This window comes from Eleutherodactylus coqui, chromosome 12 (assembly GCF_035609145.1).
Source record: "Eleutherodactylus coqui strain aEleCoq1 chromosome 12, aEleCoq1.hap1, whole genome shotgun sequence".
Classification (NCBI taxonomy): domain Eukaryota; kingdom Metazoa; phylum Chordata; class Amphibia; order Anura; family Eleutherodactylidae; genus Eleutherodactylus; species Eleutherodactylus coqui.
The window spans coordinates 53,613,659-53,637,748 of record NC_089848.1 but is presented as its reverse complement, the minus strand read 5'-3'; the positions used below and the strand labels follow the sequence as shown (position 1 = coordinate 53,637,748).

Below are 24,090 nucleotides of genomic sequence, written 5' to 3'. Positions count from 1 at the left end.
CGGCAGCAGCGGCGTTCTGACTCCGCCCCCTTGTACGCGGCATCGCGTAGCTCCGCCCCATCACATGTGCCGATTCCAGCCAATCAGGAGTGCTTAACCCCACTTGCTATCGCGGGACAACCCCTTTAACTACAATGGTCACAAGTGCCTGTGTCAGGACGTCATTGTTGCTGCAGCAGGAAGTAGAGGGCACTGCAGGACCAGGCATCAGTAGAATGGAAGAGGCAGAAGGTCAGATGAGGTGACAATGGCTCTTCATGTGTTTTGTCACCACTATGGGTACCTTTAAAAGCTTGTGTGTATGAGGGAGGGGCTGGATATTTCCTGTAAAGGTAGAATTGATATTTGTTTTGTTAATGGCCCACATTGATTAAATCCTTAAGTTTACAGTCAGTTTTAGTCTTGTGGACATATATTATAAATATGTGGGAGTAATTTTAAAATGCTTCTACTTAACCCCTTAAAGACCATCCTCTTAAGTGGTTTTCATTCTTGTTTTTCCATCCCTGCATTCCAAGAGCTATATCGTTTTTATTTTTCTATTGACAGAGTCATATGAAGGTTTGTTTTTTTGTGTCACAACTTGTATTTTTAAAAACTGCAATGATGCCATTTATTTGTTTTTCCCATTCACCAAATGGCATAAATTATTTGATATTTCAGACTTATATGGAGCCGAAAATACCCATTATGCTCATTTTTTATTGTTTTAATTTTTTACAGGAAAATTGTAAAAAACTTTTTTAAAAACTTTTAAAGTGTTTGGTTTGTTTCCAATATTTAAAATTTTTATTCAAATTATCTTTAGGACTTTGTTTAAATACTCATTGATGGCAACCTCTGTTAGTGGCTCAGCCTACGCCATTATCCAGTTGTATGTTGTGCAAATGTATGGGTGGCAGCAAAGTATGTATATATATATATATATATATATATATATATATATATATATATATATATATATATAAATATATATATATACACCGTTTATATACACACGCATATATATATATGTGCATATATATATGTATTTAGCGAAGGGTTGAAGTGCTTTTCTGAGAAATAAAAAAGGTTATATGGGCTTACAATAAAGAAAAGCTAAATACTCACCTATTCTGGTGGCTCCCTATCCAGCCTAAGTGCCTGCCACATGGAACCCAGAAGAGGTGTACATGACTAACATGACTGCTCAGCCACTCACAGGCTTCAGCAGCCATAGAAAAATCACCACTGAAGCTTGCCAGTGGTTCAGTAGTTACATGTACAATGAAATAGCATGTGACCACCTGCTGCTTCTACCAGGCTCCACCGGGGCTGCGGCACCAGGCAGGGAGCTGCCAGGATAGGTGAGTATTTCATTCTTCTTTATTTTATTCCCATATCACCTTTTTATATGTCTAGGAAAAAAAAATTAATAGTGGCATGTTCCGCACCAATGAATTTGAAGGGAGCGTTTAGGAAAGAATTGCACTTAATTTATTAAAAACTGCCTAACTGCTAACAAATCTTATGGATTTGGAATTGTCTGACTTTTTTCACCATTGACAAATGAGTCTTAAAATCTTTTTTTGTATCTCTTCATTTTATTGAGTGGGATGAAAGATCTAGCGAATGTTTTGAGTAACTAAATGTGGATCAATAACTTATCTATTGAAGAATACAGAACATGGGAACAATCAAGGACGTTTATGGGTAAAGGAAAAGTACATACACTATATAAGGAATGTATGACCTGCTATAGACTGGGATTTAGGGGTCCAGTAAGGATATTTTGGAGAACCATGGTGCATGTCTTCAAACAGAGTTAGGCTGGGTTCACACAGGGCGGATTTGCCGCGGTTTTTCCGCAGCAGATCCGCCCGCGGCCGCTAATCTCGGGATTAGCCAGCCATGTGGATGAGATTTCTCAGAAATCTCGTCCACACGGGACGGCTAATCCACTGCGGTAAATCCGGCTGAAACCGCGGCTGTGGCCGCCGCAGCCACGGTTACAAAAGATGCAGCGTGTCTATTTGCCTTTCCTTTTTTGTTTATTTACGTTGCGGCCGCGCTCTCCTCTATGGGAGCGCCGGCCGCAACGGAAAAGCATGCGGCCGAGCCGCTTCAAAGCCGCCGCGGCTTTAACCGTGGCGGTTCTCCCGGCGGAAATCTCACGGTTTTTGCTGCGGCCAAACCGCGAGATTTCCGACGGGAATCCGCCCTGTGTGAACCCAGCCTTAGCATATCACAAGCTGGAAGGAAGAGGAGGGGGAATGGAATGTAACTACTGTATCATATCTGACTTGTCTGAAACTTTCAGAACATCCACTTTTTGTGTGAGAGGGCAGTGTTAACAGAAATCATCTAATAAGTAAGGAAAAGATAAGTTCACATACTGAGTCAGCAATGAATCTGGTAAGATGTTGGCTCTGAAGCCTGAAATGTGAACAGATTTTTGGACTATAATGCATAAATAAAGCAAAGTGTATCAAAAGTTATTTGATTTTCTTTGTAGATTAATTGCAAACTGTAAATTGGTGTTCAAAATTGAACAAACTCTTTAACCACAGCAAGACTTTAGCTATTTCCTAAGCTACTAAGACTTTTATTGTATTCAAAGAATAAAAACAACCTATATTCTGTATATCTGTAACACAAAGATGATTCACACAGCTCTTTAAACAGCAGGCAATAAAAATACAAAATGGAAAATATAGGAAAGCAAATAAATACTGACAATGAAGCAGGAGAACTCTTCTTGTTAGTGCTTTCAATATAAATGATGTCTGTACTGTCGGAGTGTATTGTAGGATTTGGGGAAAACATCCAGACATAGCAACATTTAAAGCAACGCTGATAACTGCAACAAAGTATCCCAGCTTAAACAACAAAACACACTGAAAAGATGTGGAATAGCAAGAACAAGTTATGTGCCGCAGCATATTTAATGTATTAAGTGTCAAATTACACTGTGTCACATTTGTAAGTCACCGATAGCAGATTGGAAAGGGTTTGCTGCCCAGGACTCCCGCCATTCAGATGGTGCCGTGGACAGCAAGAACTATCAGAACGCTGTCTGTAGCACAGAGGCTCAATTTGGTATTGCAGCTCTCTCCCGCTGAAGTGAATTGAATAGAGCTGTAAGACCACACTGGGTCATTGTGCTATAGAAGGCTTTTTGATAGTTCTGGTCTTCCTTCTAATCAACAGATTGGCAAGGATCCTGAGTGGTGGACCCCCACCCAATCTGCTATTGGGGACTTATCCAGAGGATAGGTCATCAACAGTTCTCTTCTAGAAAAATGCTTTAACTTTCCATCAGTTTTGTTAAGGAATCCAATTTTTCATTATGCTGGTTCAATCCATTATCTTGACAGTACAACTAAACCTTCAACAGGTTGAAATTCGCACGGCAAAGTCTGGATAGCCACATAATTAAAAATACAGCAAATATACCTCCAGAGTATCTCAAAATCATGTGTTTTTTATTTTTAAATTAGGACTGGTAATCTTGGACCGCACATCACAGCATACTCCATAAGAAAAGGGATATGTAAATATCTTCTCATTGTGGAGGAAGATAGCTGACCAGTACCTTGCTCTGCACTGGTAAGGGGCCAAAATCTGAAATAGCTGTTGGTAAATAGGTCTCTTATCCTTAGTGAGAAGACTTTGATTTGGTTTAGAATCCTAGAATGGTAGAGTTGGAAGTGACCTCCAGGGTCATCAGGTCCAACCTCCTGCTCAGTGCAGGATTCACTAAGTCATCCCAGACAGATATTTGTCCAGCCTTTGAACACTTCTATTGAAGGAGAACTCACCACCTCCAGTGCTAACCTGCTCATAGAATCATATCTGTTCATGACAAGACTTGTTTGAGTGCTTTCACAGAAGCGTAATATTTGGGCAATACACACCACAAGATGCAGCTTAATCTGTCACTGTGGAATTCATCTCCAAAACCCACATGTCTGTATGCAGATTATGATGCAAAATTGCCAGCAAAATAAAGCCATTTTCAATTCTGCATCAAAATCCATAGAAAAACTATAGTTTTTGGTTTGAAGTTTTCTGCGTCTTGTGTTGAGTATTGTGGAAATATTCCACTTGTGTGAAAGCACCATAAAGGGTCAGATATTGACTTACATGGTTGCCATACAATAGGTGGCACAAGGGAGCCCACTTTCTTCCTGTAGGATGAGAGCTTATTTATATATCCTTTTTCCAGAGAGTATTACCTGGCCCATAACACTTTCTATGCCAACTTGGTGGTCTCCACAAGGGGAAACCTGAGTGGAACAGGTTGCCATGGGATGTGGTGAGTTCTGCTTCAATGGAAGTCATCAAACAGAGGTTGGACAGACATCTGTCTGGGATGATTTAGTGATTCTGCACTGCGCAGGTGGTTGGACCCGATGACCTTGGAGGTCCCTTCCAACTCTACCACGCTTTGATTCTATACTTTATCAGCCAAATATCTGATCATGCAGTCACAGTCCTTTACATGTCTCCTTGGTAACATATGTCGAAGCAACTGATGGTTATATACTGTGTTATATTACCACTTGTGCATACAAACCTATTAGATTTTAATTTGCCATTATACAAAATGACTAAAATTAAATTGCGCAATTTATGCAATACTGATAAGTTCTATATGATAAAAGCCTGGCCTTTGTAATGAGAATGCTTATATAAGTAAATGTGTTTTTATTCAATTACGAACAATGTCCCCTGGTCCTTTTGTGGAATAAACCCGCACAACAATACTATTTTTCCCTTTATGTGGCTTCATTGCTTTGTTTTAAATCAGGCACAGTTATGAGTTTTCTTCTTTCTTCCCTCTAAAATAAAGATAATTGCCACCCACCTATGATTTCCCTGAACTGTTTGGAAATACATACAAATAATAACAGGCTCCGACATTCTGCCTTGAAGTTTAACTTCCAAACATCAATAAGGGAATACAAATTTATAATACTAGAATATTTGTTTTGCTGTGTATCAATATTTAAAGTTAAAGGGTTGAATAGTTTGGTGAGGCCGTCTACAAGTAGAATAGAAATTTAGGGAAAAATTGAACATTTCCATTTATAATGTATACGCTTACAATAAAGCAAACCGGCAACAGTAAAAAATGTGAAACAAAATATGATGTACAGTATTTTACCTGTCAGCAAATTTTATAACTGTACTCTAAAGGGGCTGTTTATTCAAAAAATGTATTCTAAATTCCAAATAAAGTGGTTCAAGGAAAATAAAACTTGTCAGCTTCCTTCTGTGAGTACATATATTAGTGTGTCTGCTGACTACATACTAATGAGGGTGGACATTTATTATTATTATTAATTATGGGCATATTATAAATTTGTTTTTTTTTTCATTTGCAATTAAACAATCTTTTTAAGGCTGTTCTTCCACAGGCGTTTGTAAAAACATTTAAAATGCGGCAGTTTACAATGTTTTCAAACGCATTTGACAGCGTTTTTAACTCCATCATTGCAATGGGTGATGAGTAGAGTTGAGTGAACATACTCTGCCGAGCTTGATGCTCGTTCGAGTATTAGCGTACTCGATAGTGCTTGTTACTCGAACGAGCATCAAGCTGTGTTCGACCCCGCCCCAGTTTTTGGCTCCTCCCCCTGTGACGTGCCTGCTTTGGCCCCTCTCCGCCGTGACGCAGTGTGCGTCAATGGCAATTTTTTTGTCTGGCAGGCAGGGGAGAGAGAGAGACAAAGAGAGAGAGAGGGAGAGAGAGACGAACCAAGAAAAAAAAAAGCTCGGGACCCGGCGTCCCACATACAAAAATGCGCGAGTCTCCCATTGTAGTCAATGGGGCTTGTTACTCAAGTAAAGCTCTTGAATTTTACGAAAAACTCGACTCGAATAATGCGGACCCGAGCATTTGGGTGCTCGCTCATCTCTAGTGATGAGGAGTGTTAAAAATCACTGAAGCGCACTAAAATAGAGCAGACAGCGTTTAAAAGTTGAAGCGTTTCTAACGCTCATCTGAAAAGCCCCATTGAAATCATTGGAGGCGTTTTACAGCATTTAGCGCTAAACGCTTTAGAGAATGGCCTGCGCGAGAGTGGGCTAACTGCTTAATACAGCATGTATTTTGGGCCTTGAGGGTGAAGTCACACAAACGTATATCGGCTCGGTTTTTACGCCGAGCCGATACACGTTATCCTTGTGTGCAGGGGGTGGGGGGGGATGGAAGAGCCAGGAGCTGGAAATGAGCTCCCGGCCCCCTCTCCGCCTCCTCTCCGCCCCTCTGCACTATTTGTAATGGGAAGAGGCGGGGTGGGGGTGGGGTTACGTTCTGAGAATTAGCCCCGCCTCCGTCCCACCTCTCCCCATTGCAAATAGTGCAGAGGGGTGGAGAGGAGGCAGAGAGGGGGGCGGGAGCTCAGTTCCTGCACTTGGCTCTTCCATCCTCCCCCCCCCCTGCACACGAGGACAACGTATATTGGCTCGGCGTGAAAACCGAGCCGATATACGTTCGTGTGACTTCACCCTAATGGTCATATAATTTTTAACAATTTTCTGCTTGTACTGTCAGATGGGTATAATAAGGTATTTTTCATGCTATTAAAGTGATTTTTGCACTTTTTTTGTAACAAATACGACTTAAAAAAAAAATATTTCCACAAATACTATTCATTTTTTAGTTATTATTAGTAGTCTGTGACAAAGTGAAAATAATTACCATCGTTTTTCAGGTTTTAACTATTTTTCTAGAATATGTATTCGTGTCCACTATTGTCTAATGTTAATTTTCATGCATAACATGACCTAGTTAGGCCTTAGTCAGACGGGCGTTTTTTCGCGCGATTTGCGGATCGCGTGACCGGTGTGCGCAAGTCGCCCGCAAATCGCCCAAAAATCTGCTCCTAGCCACGTTTCATTAGAAACGGGCCGGAGATGTCCAGCGCATTGCATTCAATGGAGACGGCAATAGAGCCGCCTCCATTAAAAGCAATGCGCTGCGGGCGAGCCCGGGATGAATTGTCGGTAAGGGCTTAAATATATAAGCCCTTCCCTGCAATTCATCCTAAAATGTGTTAAAATAAAAAAAAATTGTATACTCACCTTGCGGCCGTCCTGCAGTGGGTGTGAAGGGGGTGTGAGTCAGACCTGCCCCCTGATTGGCTCAGCGCTGAGCCAATCAGAGGCATGCCTCACTCACACCCATTCATGAATTCATGAATGGATGTGAGTCAGACCTGCCCCTGATTGGCTCAGCGCTGAGAGGCAGCAGTCACTCACCCATTCATGAATTCATGAATGGGTGTGTGAGTGAAACCGGCCTCTGATTGGTCAGGGCTGTGACCAATCAGAGGCAGATCATTCAGCAGGCGGGGATTTTAAAGCCCCGCCGGCTGAATAGTGCCGAGAAGCAGTTCAGGAGAACTGACAGCGGCCGCGGCTGGACTCCGGCTGCAGCGGAAAGGTGAGTATACAATTTTCTTTTATTTTAACACATTTTAGGATGAATTGCAGGGAAGGGCTTATATATTTAACCCCTTCCCGACAATTCACCCCTTCACCCCGCGCACGCCGGCAGCCCATTGCTTTCAATGGAGCGGCTGTATTGCCGCTCCATTGAATTCAATGGGCAAACATCGTTCTTCTCTGCCACAGCTGTTACAGCTGTGGCAGAGAAGAATGATTTGTCTTCTATATGTTCTCAATGGGGTCGGCGCTGCTGTCGCTGGCCCCATTGAGCGCATATACAGAAGCGAACAGGAATCGCAGATCGCAGATAGGTGCGATCTGCGATTTTTTGTTCTATAATTTATCGGACGAACGCATAAAAAGCGCTCATGTGTCCGATACCATTGCAAAGCAAAGGTTTTATAAAATCGCCGGACGCATGCGCAAATCGTGACTAAAAACGCCCGTCTGACTAAGGCCTTAGAATAATTGTATCAGGTGAGAAATTTGGACATGCCAACAAGGTTTTATTAGGGGGTTATTAGTTTCTTATTTTAATTTATACTATTATTATTTATTTTTACATGTTTTACAGATATTTCCAACTCAAGCTGGGTAATATAGTTACATTCAGGGCTTCTGCCACAGGGTTACATTTGAATCCCAGAAAATGAGATTCAGGCAGGACCCTGTAATGTAGCCATATTGTGGTGTGAACTCAGCCTCAGCATTTCTTGAATTGTGTTAAGTTATATAATTTGATAAAAAGTCCAATAGAATTTCATCTCTCGCTATACAGTAAAAAAAAAAAGCTATGCATTAAAGTGAACCTGTCACCAGGGTCATACTGCCTGGATGCCCATTCGGCCCATGTTTGTATTATTTTGAAAAACTACTGCATCTCAGAAAAAAAACATACTTGGAAGTTTGACTCAGAAATAAGCTGAAAAGGAGTTCCGTGTCTAAGAAGATTAACAGTCCTCTCCCAATACCCAAGTAGGGAGGGGAGCTGTCAATCTTGATGCTGTGGGCATGGCCCGCCCCTTCAACTCGAGATCAAACTTATAAGTGTGTTTTCTTCTGAAACGCAGCTGTGCTTCAGAATAAAACAAACATGGGCCGAATGGGCATATCTATTCAAGGTTCGTGCTGCCCATGGCTTAGGCAACTTGAAACTTGGTGACAGGTTCCCTTTAATGTATACTTTTTTTTAACATGAAGCCTATGAGTAAGGGATGGCTGATGGATGGCATTGATCAAGACATCCATCGAATGAATAATTTGTAATGTTTGTTTAATGCATTGCACCATACACCTTGGGATATGGTTGTCTGTTTATTTACATTTTTGTGTTTCAGCTTGTCCCCAGAGGTAAGAAAAAACCTTTGGAGAACATGATTCTCTTTTCTTACATCACACATTTCTCATATAACTGGGACTGTCATAGCAGCCCCAGTTATATGAGCAATATGTGATGTCATAGCAGCCCCAGTTACATGAGAACTATGTGATGTCATAGCAGCCCCAGTTACAGGGGTAACTATGTTGTTGATGTGACTATGCTAAAAAATGTCAAGATGTGATTAAATGAAGCATTATTAGCAGATTTTTCTGGCTGCTGTTTTACTAATTTACAGTATAACCATTTTTTCATTTTGGGTGGCAATCATCTAGAGAAAGAGAATGAAGAAATTCATTCTTTCTTCTTGGAAATCTACTTGTAAATACAGTAGTCAGAAATAACCGACAGAAGAAAGAAAACAAAATATTACAGGCTGTGTTTACACCGGTGTTATCAGCTTCAACTTATAGGGGAGAAATGACAGCTTTGCTGAATCCATTTTCAGATGGATACAGACCAGCCCCAAAAGACCTCATTGACTTTAATAGGGTTTGTTGGGGTGGCGTCTAAGTTCCAGTATTTTTGACAGCAAGGAAAAGTTGACAGATACCGTATATACTTGAGTATGAGCCGAGCGAGTGTTTGAGCACATTTTTTTATGCTGAAAAAGCCCCCTCGGCTTATGCTCAAGTGAGGTAGAAAAAAGAACAAAAAAACCCCAAAACGCAATACTAACCTCCCAGCTGGCGTCTGTGTCCCCCACACGATGGTCTCACTGGTGGTGCGGCATGCTGCTTGAGAATTCTCCCCGCTGCCATCTTCCTGCTCGGCTTTGAATTCTCCCGCCATCATCGCTGTGTAAGTAAGCGTTGTAATTGGATCAAGCGCCAGCCAATCACAGCCAGTGCTCGATCATTCAAAGCCATTTAGTGAATGACATCACTGAATGGCTGTGATTGATTTATCAAGAGCCGGCTGTGATTGGCTGCCACTCGATCGAATCACAGCGCTTACTTACACAGTGCTGTCAGCAGGGGAATTCAAAGCCAAGCAGGGAGATGACAACGGAGAGAATTCTCAAGCAGGTTGTCACACCGCCGGGGAGACCATCATGCCGGGGACACAGACGCCAGCTGGAAGGTGAGTATTGCATTTTTTTTACCTAATATATACTCAAGTATAGCTAGGCTTATACCCGAGTCAATACGTTTTACCAGTTTTTTGTGGTAAAACTTATTGACTCGGCTTATACTCGGATCGGCTAGTACTTCAGTATATATGGTAACTTGGGTGAACATAGCCTTGCTGACTCACTTGTACCAGCACAAAGGGAAAAAAAAGGAAATACAAACAATTAATGGCTGGAAAAAAATGTAAGAAATACAGACTATTCTGGGTAGTCTGATCCTGCATTCACACCATCCTCTATCTGCTTTCTTCCTTTTGATGTCTATAAGCTACAAAAGAAAATCGGGAATGTTCTGCCGGCATTGCTTTAAAGATGTGTAGTAGATTGTTCTCTTTAATGTTTATTAGATGTCAAATAACGTGTTTTGGGTTTCAAATACCTTCTTCACCAAGTAGAAACACCAATAAACATAACAAACAATACATTTTACACACAGACATCTACAAAGGCTCAGACAATTGTATGTGTATGAATCATATTCACAATTATGCACCATATGAATAGACTAACCATTGAATATTACATATTTCAAGAACTGCCTCCCCAACTTTCTTTCCGACACTCTTTTACAATATGTTTGTGTTTTGGTGCTTTTCTTTGAGGAAAGAGTTGTTCCAACCCCAAAATGCAATGTTAATTAGCACCTAATAAAGTTTTAAAAGAACCACAAACTATACATCTATAAGCAGAGCCAGCAGAACATTTGCTCTTTTCTCCTGCAACTTTCAGAAGTTCTAGGATACCAGACATAGCTCTACAATAATGAGAGGGAGAGTCTTGCTGTAGCTTTTGGCTTTCAGATAGATAAAACACTTTAGTGGGGAGTTGTGTTCTGTAGAACAACACCCAGAGTTAAAAGTACATACCGAAAAAAAATAAAAATTCCTTTCTACCTGTCTACTCTATTGTTTTATGCTGATTGATCTTTTTTTCTGACATGTCCTTCATTTTGGAAACCTTCCAATTATATGTTAGCAAAAGTTAGGATACAGAATTAAGGGGTATGACTAGAAGATCTGAGTACACAAGTTATCTTTGCAGTCTATAACCATGGAAATATGAATGGTTCTGCATAAGAGCTGTAAACATAAGGCCTAAGGGCTCGGTCACACGGGCGTTTTTTGGTCCGATCAGAGGCAGCACTCACTCACCCATTCATGAATTCATGAATGGGTGAGTGAGAGCTGCCTCTGATTGGCTGAGGGCTGTGACCAATCAGAGGCAGCCCATTCAGCAGCCAGGGATTTTAAATCCCTGCCTGCTGAATACTACAGAGAGCAGTTCAGGAGAACTGCCGGCTGGACGCGGCTGAACTCCGGCTGCAGAAAAAAGGTGAGTATACTTTTTTTTTTTTTACACATTTGCAGGATGCTTTTCAGGAAAGGGCTTATATTTTAAGCCCTTCCCCGAAAATTCATCCTGCACTCGCCGGCAGCCCATTGCTTTCAATGGAACCGGCTGTATTGCCGGCTCCATTGAATTCAATGGGCGAACATCGTTCTTCTCTGCCACAGTTATGGCACAGCTGTGGCAGAGGAGAACAATCTTTAGTATATGTTCTTAATGGGGTCGGCGCTGCTGCCGCCGGCCCCATTGAGCGCATATAGAGAAGACAAGGAATCGCAGAACGCAGATAGGTGCGTTCTGCGAATCGTTGTGTCCTATAATTTATCACACATCCGCATAAAAAACGGACATGTGCCTGCTCCCATTGGGATGCATTGGGTCTATATATCTGCAGCTCGCAAGCGCGTCTGCAGATTGGACCAAAAAACGCCCGTGTGACCGAGCCCTAAAATGATAAGGTATTTTAAATAGAGACTATTTGCAAAGTTGCTATTTTTTTAATTTTGGGTATATATACCCCTTAAGAAAACACTGTCTGTTTTGTAAATTGCGTTATATATATTGTTTTCATAATTCTATAATTGGAAAAACTTTGACTCTGCATTCCTCTAAACAGCATGGATTGTAAATACATACTATGTAACACATTTCTAAATCTAACGCCCTGCCTAATCCAACACAATTTATTTGTATCACAAGCTTCTGCAATCCAATTAAATTCTCAAAGATCACACTGGATGCAGTCAATTCTGATGTCTACCACCTCAGTTATACTGGAATACATCTGTGGGGCAGCATGTTCCATTTATCCGTAACCTTCTCACATCTACCACTGTCCACATAGTTAAACACATTCATAGGCTCCTGTAGTGAAAAGTTATTAGCTTTTAAAACATCTGAGGTGTCGCTGACCCAAATGTACCAGCGCAGAGATAAAAAAGGGAACACAAACACGTTGGCGGTGGGAAGAAACAGTAAGGAATGTACATGAATGAATTTGTTATCCAGTCTTACAAAGACACAGCAAAATCAGGACTTTTAACGAATCTGCTGGCTTATATTTTTGTCAGCACTTTTCCAAAAAGTACGCATGCAAGACTTCAAGAACGATAGGTAATTAGCATATTTTTAAAAATAAATGAAGCTTCGAATAACTCAGAGACCCCTTTAAGGTTTGGCAGTTCTTTTAAATGATTCACTCCTAATGTTTTCTCATGAGATTTGGAAGTACAAAGGTGCAAAGTATAGAAAAATAATAAATGCGTGCCTTTTTTGCTTTTACTGCAAAATAACCAATATTCTTATCCAAACATATTTAAAGTTTCACTAGTATGAGAAACGGAATCCATTTAACTATGTTACAGGGCCGTACATGTCGAGTGCTTACAGTGGAAACGGCCAATTTGAGAATATATAAAAAGTATAAAAATATATTCACACTGAGTTACAGGAACACTCTGGAAGGTAATTAAATGAGTTATCTCATGGAGTCAACCCTTTTGGCAATCAAGGCTGGACACTACCCTAGGTGATGTAAACTGAGGAATGTAAACCTTCCCCGCCACAGTCATATTAGTTCTAAACGGAGATGCAATCTAAGGCGTTCCTGGTCTTCATCTAGGATGTCTAGCTTCTAATTGGTGATAGCTATGGTTGAGGACAGGGGTGTAACTAAAGGCTCAGGGGCCCTGATGCAAAAGGGGAGCTGCCACCCCCCCTCTATCTGTATCTGTACCCGTACACATACCTAAACCATGCTGCACAGAGACATAACTTGAAGCTTCTGGGCTCCAATGCTAAACTTGTAACAGGGCCCCCAACTATAATGCTTTTTTCATAGTACTGGGCTCCCTATATGGAGAAGAGAGGCCTTATGGGCACCCTAAGGCTCCTGGGCCCGGGTGCAACCGCATCCCCTGCACCCTCTATGGTTACGCCCCTGGTTGAGGACATAACAGAAGATATCCAGGGTAAAATGGAATCAAAGGATGTGGTGTCAAGGGGTGAAAACAAAAGTAGGAACCAAGGTTCAAGCCAAGTGGAGAAATCACATCAAAGTGACAGGTCAATAGAGATTCCTTAGGTTTACTTGTAGATATCATACCTTTTAATGACTAACAAGAGGACATGATGTTATAGTGAGCTTTTGAACCTACTTATGGCTCTTGTTCAGGCTCAGGTATATATATATATATATTGTTTCTCTGTTGTCCAGCATTCAGGCATTCTCTCCTTGGACCCCTTGGACCCGCTTTCTGTGATGTCAGACTTTCACATGATTATATCACTTTTCTGGTCAGAGGCATAAGCGTTTTGATGCCTCCTAATTTTCATGGATTTAGCTAAATAGGAGTCTGAGTCTGGAGGGAACATATTCCCCAGGTGTACAATGATTACATATTTTTCATTCTAATTACAAACAAACACCTACTACTTTCTCACGGCTGTCAAAGAATTTTAGCCCACTCCTCGTTACAAAACTGCTTCAATTAAACAATTTGCGTCTCTCGCTTTGGTGGCTTTTTATAAATAGCACAGAGCAAATAACAATGTCATCTGCAACAAGGGAATGGCACCGATATAAACAAAAGAAATAAAAATGGACAATACATATTAATTTACATTAATTTACTGGATTACAGGTCAAAGCCGCATGCATGATCCATGTAATGATATCAAATCTAACCTCCGTGCATCTTATCCGGGCCACACAATGTCATACAGAGATATATTTATGTTATCAGTTACCCGATGAGCTTCTAGAAGACAATGTAGCAGAACTATTCAGCTCACAATGCAGTTATGTTTGGTGAAATATATTGTAGGGCTTTTTCAGACGATTGTACGCGCTGCCGCGCACGCTTTAGTGCAAGTATTTGCGCAGTGAACGAGGTTTGATGAAATAGATTTGCATTTGTTTCGGCGCACAGTACTGTACGTTTTTGTGTTCGTAGAACCAGTTCACATCTATGATTTCAAAGACTAGCTAGCTTAATCAGGTCCAGATGTGTTCTTTTTTCCTGCAGAATTACGCCATGTATTGTGCAATTGCGCAGGTATTGAGTACATGATTGCTCAACTCCTGGAGTCCTCCATGGGGCACTTGGTGTGCAAATACATACAAATATAGAGCAGGAGCTATTTTTTTTGCGCACGAGAGAAATATGGTAATGCGAACAAACCCATTCAAATCAATAGGTTCTATTTTCTGTGTATCGCGCTGGCAATTTTAGCGCACGCAAAGAACGTGTGCAAATACGGTTGTCTGAAAAAGCCCACAGGCTGAAATGAACGTGGTTGTGTGCATTTACATAGGCGGTATTGCTCGCATTACAGCCCTTACGATTTTCTCTAGCATGAAAATCACCCATTGTTCCTTATAGGAACAAAAAAAATACAAAAATTAAAAATCACACTCACATGCAAGTATGATACAATTTTCTCTAACTTCCATAGAGAACAATGGGCAATATCGCCCCAAAATAGGACATGCTGCAATTTTTCTCTTGCATCTCTTCTTCTTGCAGTGCTGTGAGAGAAAAATCTCACATTGAACGGCCCCTCCTTTAACCCTTTCCAATCCACTGTCTGACGTCTAAAGACATTCTGATTGAAGGCTGTACGGCTCCGATGTCGGAAGGCGTCCGGCAGGGTATTCTTACTGTAGATTACTGGCTGCTCTGTTGTTTGGGGACCTCGCATGTCACATACTGCAGTACTGGCTCTAGGCAGCAGATGGCGCCATTGTATAATGGGAGAAAGAGAAAGCCCCCTAGGAAACTCTGAATCCAAAATTGGATTGCAAAGGGTTAAAACAATGGGTTCTTTTCCCATGTGATATGTGCGCGCCTCGCAATGCACAGAAATCGTGTGGGAAAATCATCCATGTAAATGCAACCTAATGAGCACATGAATCCTTTTATACCATGTTTGTGCTACCGGTATAAGATGCCTAAAATATAAAAGGACGGCACAGGTTTTTTTATAACATGCCAAGAAATCTTTGTTTTAGGGCTTGCGCTAATACGCTCGCTGCTACAGAGTATCTTTGTGTATGAACCTGGCAAAAGTCCTTTTTTTTTAGAGTCCAAATTTTGCGCTTTTGCACGTAAGTAAAAAGAAAAAAAAGATAGTTCCTGCTCTACCTTTTCCTGTACATATAAAAACTACATATGAGAAAGATAGGGCAAGACTTATCTTCTCTCGCGCGTAGTAATATTGTGTGAGATTCTTGCTAGTCAAAACAAAACCATTGAAATCAATAGTTTCGTTTCGGCATATTCTGCGGCTGTGCTTTTCACGGCCGCAGCACATGAGGAGAGCACAGCCGTGTGTTTAAGGCCTCAGCATAGATCCTTCTGCTGTTGTTTTGAGCTGCAGGTCAATCACTTTATTTTTTTTTCATAATCATGCAAATTTATATCACATGTTTTGTATATCTTTTCAATGTATTTTTTTTAGAAGGCTTCCAAATGCAAACTAGATACATAGTGTAAACTAGTGTTGCTCATCGTGATCAGCCAGGCTATACAATTGTCCTGATTTTTGCAAAATCGAATTTGGTTAGTCCAAGACGATTTTTTATGAAAACTGCGGGAAAAATTGAGTTTCCCATAATGCCTGTTGCAGCATGCAGCCAATCAGCCGCCAGGGAGCTTTGCCGATGTCACCTAATGTGTCCTCCATCTTGCATATGGGCAGAAGTTTCATTGGCCACCTGCATCACATGACCTAGGCATACATAATTAAGCCATAGCAAAACTAGTAGCCACGTTACAATTCAGCTCAGGAAAGACAAGCTGTCTCATGTTTACATGTCTATATAAGTGGTCTGTTGTTAGGGACAGATATTCTACAGAGGATATATTGTAGTTGGGTGTAAAAGCTTGTATATCAACAGAACTTAGATGGGGATCTGTTGGAGGGATCAGAGAAAGAAGCTGCATTCCGCTTAAATGTACATTGGGAGAGGGGATATTTCTGCTGCTGTCAATGTATATAGCAGCAATGCAGATAGACAAATTGTGCATTAGTGCGGATAATATTGTTGTTCTCTGTTTGTGGCCTTAGATGAAAATCAAAATCACCAGTTCGGCCTTTACAAATTTGTAGAGCTTACACAGCTAGCAGTGGGATTTGGGGAATTCAATTATGCTGCACGGAATAGGGAAAGCTCACAAAGATGCCACCTATACTCTGTGGCATTCTATTCTCACATATTGTACCTCCCTGGTATTGTGGCTTATTTAGTCGGTGTCGCTTTTTTTGTTAATATAAAACAAAAAGAAAAGCAAACAGGGTAAGAGCAATAACAGGCAGCGCATGTCAACAACCTCAGACGTCATTCAAAGTCGCCACTCCAGCCACTACATATTATTTACAGGCCATATGCAGCTAGCAGTGGTTTTCTGCGAACTACAAAGTTAGCTGATAAGTTGCAAAAAACTACAGTAAAAAGTAAAGAAAATTAAAAATTAATTATCAAAAAGAAACATGAAGAAAGCAAGGGGTAGGGTATGTGTAGGTGGTGGAGGTGGTAGAGGACGGGGCAAGTTGGCACTTCAAGCAACAGCTCCACGTTCTACAGAAGGCGACGCAAGTCCACTACCATTCCTTAGAACTGATTTTGCCCGTGCGTTACATCCACTGCACACAGAAAATGTCACTGAGTTGATGGCACAGCAAACCTCAACTACCACCAGCTTCTCTTCCTCCCAGTGGCAAGCGCACAGCAGTAAAGCTGCACCAGTCTGCCATATGCATCCCCCTCTTTTTCACTCCATGCCAAATGCCTTGCACCCTCCAAAGCAGTCTGAGAACCTGTTTGATCATTCAGCATCATGGATGTCACTGGGGCAGTCCAAGCAACCAAAAGGACAACACCAAGACATTGAATGCACTGATGCCCAACCATTTTTTTCCTCTGAAGAGAAAGATGAGGGTGGGACAGTGTGTGCAGTCAGATCCCCACAGGGGGAGGTGGAAATGGACATGTCAGCTCCTAGTGCTCTCTGTAACATAGATTCCATTCAGGAGGAGAACGTTGATGTAGAGGAAGAGGAGGTGGAAGTGGATGAAGTACTTGATCTAACATGGAAAGGCAGGTAGAGTCATTATAGCAGGTTGCAGGGGGAGGAGCAAGAGGCGGACTTTGTGGGGCAGCATCCTACCAAGACAGCAAGTAGGATGTTGCAGAAAAAGAAAAGGACAGTGCCACCATGCTCAGGTACTACTAGTCACATCAACAGCAATATCAGGCTTACAGCTGATTCTACTCACAGGATTTGTGGAGCCTGGACATTCTTTGAAACTACATGCGATGACAGAAGAGTGGTCATCTGTAAAATCTGCAGTAAGTATTTGAAATGCCGCAAGAACCTAAGCAACCTCAACACAAAGTGTATGAACAATCATATGAACTCCCACCACCCACTGCCTTGAAGAGCCCACCTGGGCCAGAGGGCAAAGTGTCAGCCTCATCCTTCTCCCTCTTCTACTGCTCCCTTCCTGTTCATGAAGTAGCATCTAAGTATAGACAGGCAGTTTTATGTAGGAGCAGTAGCACATCTACTTCAGGCCACTCCTCCGCAATTGATGATCAGGCTGCAGCTTTCAGAGTCAGGAGTGGGAAACGGAGAGCAGAAGTTGATCTGCCACCCCCACCTCCACTAGGTAAAAGAGGAGGAAGAGGAGAGAGATTATGTAGGACCAGAGGCAGGGAAGGAGGGTATGTAATGTTCCTTCCACCCATCACTTTAAGCCCAGCTATTCTACATATGTAGGAGGACCAGCCAAAGAACATTCTTAGACCTGACCGTGAGGAATGCTGGCCATCACCCTTAGGCACTTTGGGACATATGAGTGCTTTTATGATGCAGTGCTTCCAGAAGGATCAACGCATAACCCACATCAAAATATCAGATCATTCTTGGGTGGCAAACCTCCTAGATTCCAGCCGTAAGGAAAAAATAACAAATCACACAGCAGCAGTAAATAGGGGCCTCAAAATATGGCACTATTAGGATAGACTGTTAAACAACTTGAACACAGCATTCCCCCATAGCCAAGGGGATAAATCCACAATGGATTGCAGCTCTACGGTTCGTGCCAAATTAGCAGGAAGCAACCAGAACAGCACCACCACCACCAGTGGTAGGGGAAGTCTAACAGAGGAGTGGCATAATTTTTTTAGCTAGTCTCAGCCTGTTTCAAAAGCACAGTGTATGACTCACAGCCACAGGCAGCACTTATCTATGATGATCTAAGACTACATCAGCTACTGCATGGATGTACTTAGACATGACATTGGCCCCTTTGACTTCTGGATGTCTAAGCTTGCATACTGAACACAAAGGTAGGATTGCGCACTGGTCTCACGGGCAGATATAACATATCCCTACTCTAACAGGACAACCACCACGTGAAACCCTGCCTGCAAGCAGGGCAATTGTCCTAATAAGGATGACCCTGTGCTGGAACCTAGGGACCTACCTATCCCTGCATGGCACACAATCCACAGCAGGACAGGACACAGCTCACACTAACTCAACAAACAGGACTGTTCACACCTGACATCTGTAAACCTATGCAGACACTGAAGATGTCGCTGTGCACACCAACACCCCAGCGATTTACACGCAAGATAGAACAGGACTCTTCATACACCTTGTCTGGCACCTGCACAGATCCAATGAACATAACACTGTTCACGCACATGTCCGACCACATGCACAGACACGCACCACACATCCTGCATAAACACAAAACCCTAGGGTGACAGAGAAACCCAACACAAAAACCACACTCAGAGCAAGTGTCCGCACACCAAGGGGGAAGAGTCAGACAGCATACTGACATACAGGGAACAGTGTCAGGCATCACTCATCAGATACACACATAAGACATCAGATGTCTAGATGCCGCACCTGTCAAAGGGAAGGTAAGAGGGGGTCTGCATAAGATGCAGACTAGGACTACAGGTTTCCAGACCATTCTCAGGGAAAGTGAGAGACACACTACAGTCTAGACATGCTTAAAACCAGGCTCAGAGTGGGATTAACACAGAATGCATAATAAACATGAAAAAATGACCCGCATTCTCTGGCAAGAGTAGCTGGTATTTATGTGCAGCAGACCAGGGGGATTGACTGGTGAATACTACACCCAGCTCAATTAACCCTAAGCTGTGAAGGTGTGCTCATGGAAACTTGTAGAACCAGAGGCCCCAGCCGCACAACCTAACACTACAGCTCTGATGTTTTTACAAAAAGCACACTCTGATCTTAAGGTTCTATTGCTGCTAGTGGTGGTGGAACTGCTTATGCTCTCCTTCTCCTGCTTCTGCCATGTTCCCTCCTTTTCCCAAAATGAAATTTTTGAAAAGCACAAGAAACAGCTGTAGCTCTGCATTTTTTCCTTGGAGAAGGTCTGTGCTTGGCTGTTCTGTTTGCCTGGTAGAATTTGTCATTTGTAAACTTTATGACATTGCTTTTAGAACAAGCACCGCACCCCCTGTCTTTCGTAGTGCAGTTTTTGGTAGCTCTACATCTGTTCCTTGGAGCAGGCCTGTGCTTGAGTGTTTTCGTTACCTAGCAGAATTCCTCCTTTTAAAATTTAAGACATTGTTTTCAAAACAAGCTGCACATCTGCTCACTTACATAACCACATTTTTGGCATCTCTACTGCTGTTTGTGGTAGCAGACCCGTGCTTATGGCAGAATTTCTCATTGTTAAATTAATGACATCACTTTTCAAACAAGCAGCACACCTGCTGTCTTATTTGGCAAAATATTTTTGACCCAGGATATATGTGGGCCTTCTTTTGTTTTCAGTTACACCCCTGTGCTACAAGTGACCCCTATACAACTGTACACTATTTTTACCAATTTTTGAGAGAAGCACACTGTTCCCCAAATGTGTTGCCGCACTTTCCTGCAATTTGGAGGGCTTAGACTGCACTGGGGACTTTCTGGAGGGCAAATGAGTGAAACAGATATTTACTCCCATTGATTTTAATGGGAGTCGGAATTGACTGTCCCAGTTCAAAATTATTTTTGTGAAAATGTCCCTAAGGGCTCACTGAGATAAGCATGTTTATGTGTGTACATAGGTGCGCACAAAACCGCATTTCTATTAGAACCATTGGTTCCCAATGATGTGTTCACATGTCTGTGTTTTATAGGCATGCAAACGCGCGTACTTGCAAAAGATAGGACAACCCTGCACCGCATAGGTCCGTGGTGTGTGTAAATAATCCCCGCGGGAAGTCCCCTTGTCACTGAACACTGTGACAGCACTGTCACAGTGTTCAGTAACGATGGCACTCCCAGTGGGGAGTAAAGAATACCCTGCCACAGGCTTGATAAAGACCTTTTGGTCAAAATGTTGCCTTTTTTAACACAGAGCAATACAATCTCTTTTACTTTTGGCTATACACCTTTGATGCTGCCACTAATTTATCTGCAGTTGATTTACATTGGGAATTGGATGTCCATGATTCACAGACTGTGGCTGTGCATGACTGTTTACCTCTCCCTGTAGAGGGATACGAGTAGGAGTGCTGCTGGATTTACTTGCTATTCTTCTACCCTGCCACAGCTTTCAATGGGGCTGTCACTGCTGCTGATGGCCCCATTCAAAGCAATGGGATGCAGGCAACCACTGCAGTGATTTTTCGAGGAAGGGCTTTAAATATAAGCCCTTCCCTGAAAATCATCTCTAGCTTGCATAAATTTTTTTTTTAAATATAGCATTTTCACATGCTAGGGATGATTTTCAGAGAAGGGCCCTTCCCCGAAAATCACTGCAGGGGTTGCCGGCAGCCCATTGCATTTTCGAGTGTTTTGGCATGTCCATGGACTTGCAGTTTTGTGCGTGCGATAACACGCTCGTTTGAATGAGACCAAATGGTCAGAAAAATTGCTAAAACCTTTGGTGAAGAAACATTTTCAAAGTGTTGTCTTTGGTGCACTAGTTGATACAATCATCATATTATATCCCAGCCACATTGAGCTTCTGTGGAATGAATTTAATTTTAATGTTAGTGGAATGTCTTACAAGGCAATCAAACATCTAGGAGAGGTTACAAGATGTTGGTTGAAATTTACCTGGAATATCGCCAAAAAGTAATAGCAGGAATATCAATCATTTGCAAAACAGCAATTGTTACAAGGAAATTCTTTGAAAACGGTAAAATCTGAAGAGAACAGCAGTTATATGAAATAAATATGCTCCTCATTACAGTATTGAAACTCTTGTTTTCTCCCCTCTACTACAAGGGTGACTACCCACTAGCTTTTTTTTTCCGCTACAAATTCGCTGCGTTTTTTTTCCAATTGTCAGTGGGACTTTCTAATGTTAAAAGTGCAAAATTGCGTTGTGTCGCGTTGCATTTTTAACATTAGGAAGTCCCATTGACAATTGGAAAAAAAACGCAGCGAATTCGCAGTGGAAAAAAAAAACGCTAGTGGGTAGTCAACCTAAAGCAATTGTTTGGGTAACAACCATTAATTTTACTTGGGGAAAGGGTTTTTTTCCTAAGCTGCCTGCTGCTGTCACCCTCCTAGATGTTAGTACATTTCCAGTGGTCCATCCACCTCTGCTTCTAATAGGATGTACAGCCTAGGACGGAGAGACACAAGTGCAGAATGCTGCAAGCCCCCATGATAACTCCTTTTGGGCTTCTCCTCTGCTGTGATGTGCTCCTCCCAGGAATAAAATATGGGAAGGGAAGAAGACACATAAACAATGATACAGTATCACACACAGTATCAGACACATAAGTAGAAAACGTAGGATGGAACAGTGGAGTCTTCAAACCCAAGATCAGACCCCCAAATGAATTTAGACCTTAGCTCAAATCTATAAACTAAGATAGACTCCAAAATCAATCCAGACCAGTCCCTTGACTAAATTCAGATTACACACGAAACTGCAGAATTAAAGGGATTTGCCCACTTTGGCCCCACCCCTCTCCTACCATAGAGTAGAAATTAATGTGAGTTACATAAGCAGAATAGCACAGCTCACTATACTGTTTCGTTAGCTCAGAAGTTATGAAAACAGCATAACTCCCTGTGCCGCTTCTAAGGGAGTTGAGGAAACAGTGTAGCATAGCCAGTTCGGTGGTTTCCATAATAGTGGCCACTTTTTGGTTGCCACCTACAGATATATATTCTCATTTCTGGCATTATTTTCTGAGATAGGAATAACCCCTTAATTCAGATCAGATCCTTAAATACTGTTAATTCAGGTCCTAGATCGTACCCCACAATTATTTCAAACCCAAGATCAGGCCCTAAAGTCAATTCAGACCCTAGAGCAGATCCCATTAACAAATCAGACCCAAGATCAGATCCTCTTAATAAGTCAGACCAGACCTTTCTGCACTGCGCACCACTGCCTTCATACTAACCACTGATGCTAACCAGCATCAAGACGCTGTGTATACCAACATACTGTATACTATGTACTGCCACTGTTGGATAGTAGAGATGAGCGAGCACCTAAATGCTCGAGTCCGCGTTATTCAAGTCTAGCTTTTCGTAAAATTCGAGAGCTCTACTTGAGTAATGAACCCCATTGACTACAATGGCAGACTTGAGCATATTTGTACGTGGGACGCCAGATGCCGAGCTTTTTTTTTTTCCTAGGTTCGTCTCTCTCTCTCTCTCTCTCTCTCTCTCTCTCTCCCCCCTGCCTGCCAGACAAAAAATTTGCCAATGACGCGCGTTGCGCCACAGCAGGGAGGGGCCACAACAGGGACGTCACAGTGGGGAGGAGCCAACAACGGGGGCGGGGTCAAACACGGCTTGATGCTCGTCCGAGTAACGAGCACCATCAAGTACGCTAATACTCAAACGAGCATTGAGCTCGGCAGAGTATGTTCGCTCAACTCTATTTGATAGTAAGACCCAGTGTGGAAGTGGCACATTGAGTAAAAAGGAGCAATGAGGATGCTAGTGAAGGTATTATGTATTGTATTTGTATTATATCAATTAGATGCAATACATAATGGAATTATATATATATATATATAAATATATATATATATATATATATATATATATATATATATAAAATAAATCTTGTTATTTGTGACAAGTTATTCTGTAGCGTTTTCAGGTAATTTATTTATTACCCCCCACCAAGCTGGGTACTGATTTCACCGACCTCAGAAGGATGAGCCGGCTACCTGTACCATGCAGGGCTTGAATTTGCAACCTTCAGGTCATGAGAGAGAGCTTAGGACTGCATTTGTGCTGCCTTGACACTCTGCACCACACATGACCCCCTCACTCAACCTCTCTGATGTGTGTGCCACCAAGTCTGCAATAAAAGTATATAACAACCTTCCAACAATTGTATATTTCATGTTTTATGTGAGTACTGTAATTAGGTCGGGGTTGTGCAAATCATGGTGAAAGCAATCGCTATATAGTTTCATATAAGTCAATCTAATATGCTAAGTGCATAAATATAAGCCCTAGAAGACCATTCTCTATAATGTAATAGAGGGACAGGCAGCAGAAACGTTGTCAGGGGTCCTTAGGGAAGGGAGCCATCTTTCTTGCCCACTACATGCTGTTACATGCTGCCTGCTTGTTTCTAATATTAAGCAGGTAGCTAAACATTGAGAAAAACAATAAAAGCAGGAAAGATTATTGAAGGTAGATATTACCATGTCAATTGGCACAAAATGCCAAGGTTGTGTTCGATGCAGTAAAAATACAGGTTTCTCAGTGAAAATGATTGATTTGACTTTTGGAGAAACAACAAACACAATTTTTAGAGATTT

General features: G+C 41.9%; 1 protein-coding gene across 2 annotated transcripts in view; it reads right to left on the bottom strand.

Moving 5' to 3' along the window:
- Positions 1-24,090, bottom strand: part of ZNF385D (zinc finger protein 385D) — a 308,181-nt gene that overhangs the window by 276,173 nt on the left and 7,918 nt on the right. The gene's annotated exons all lie outside the window — the stretch shown is intronic.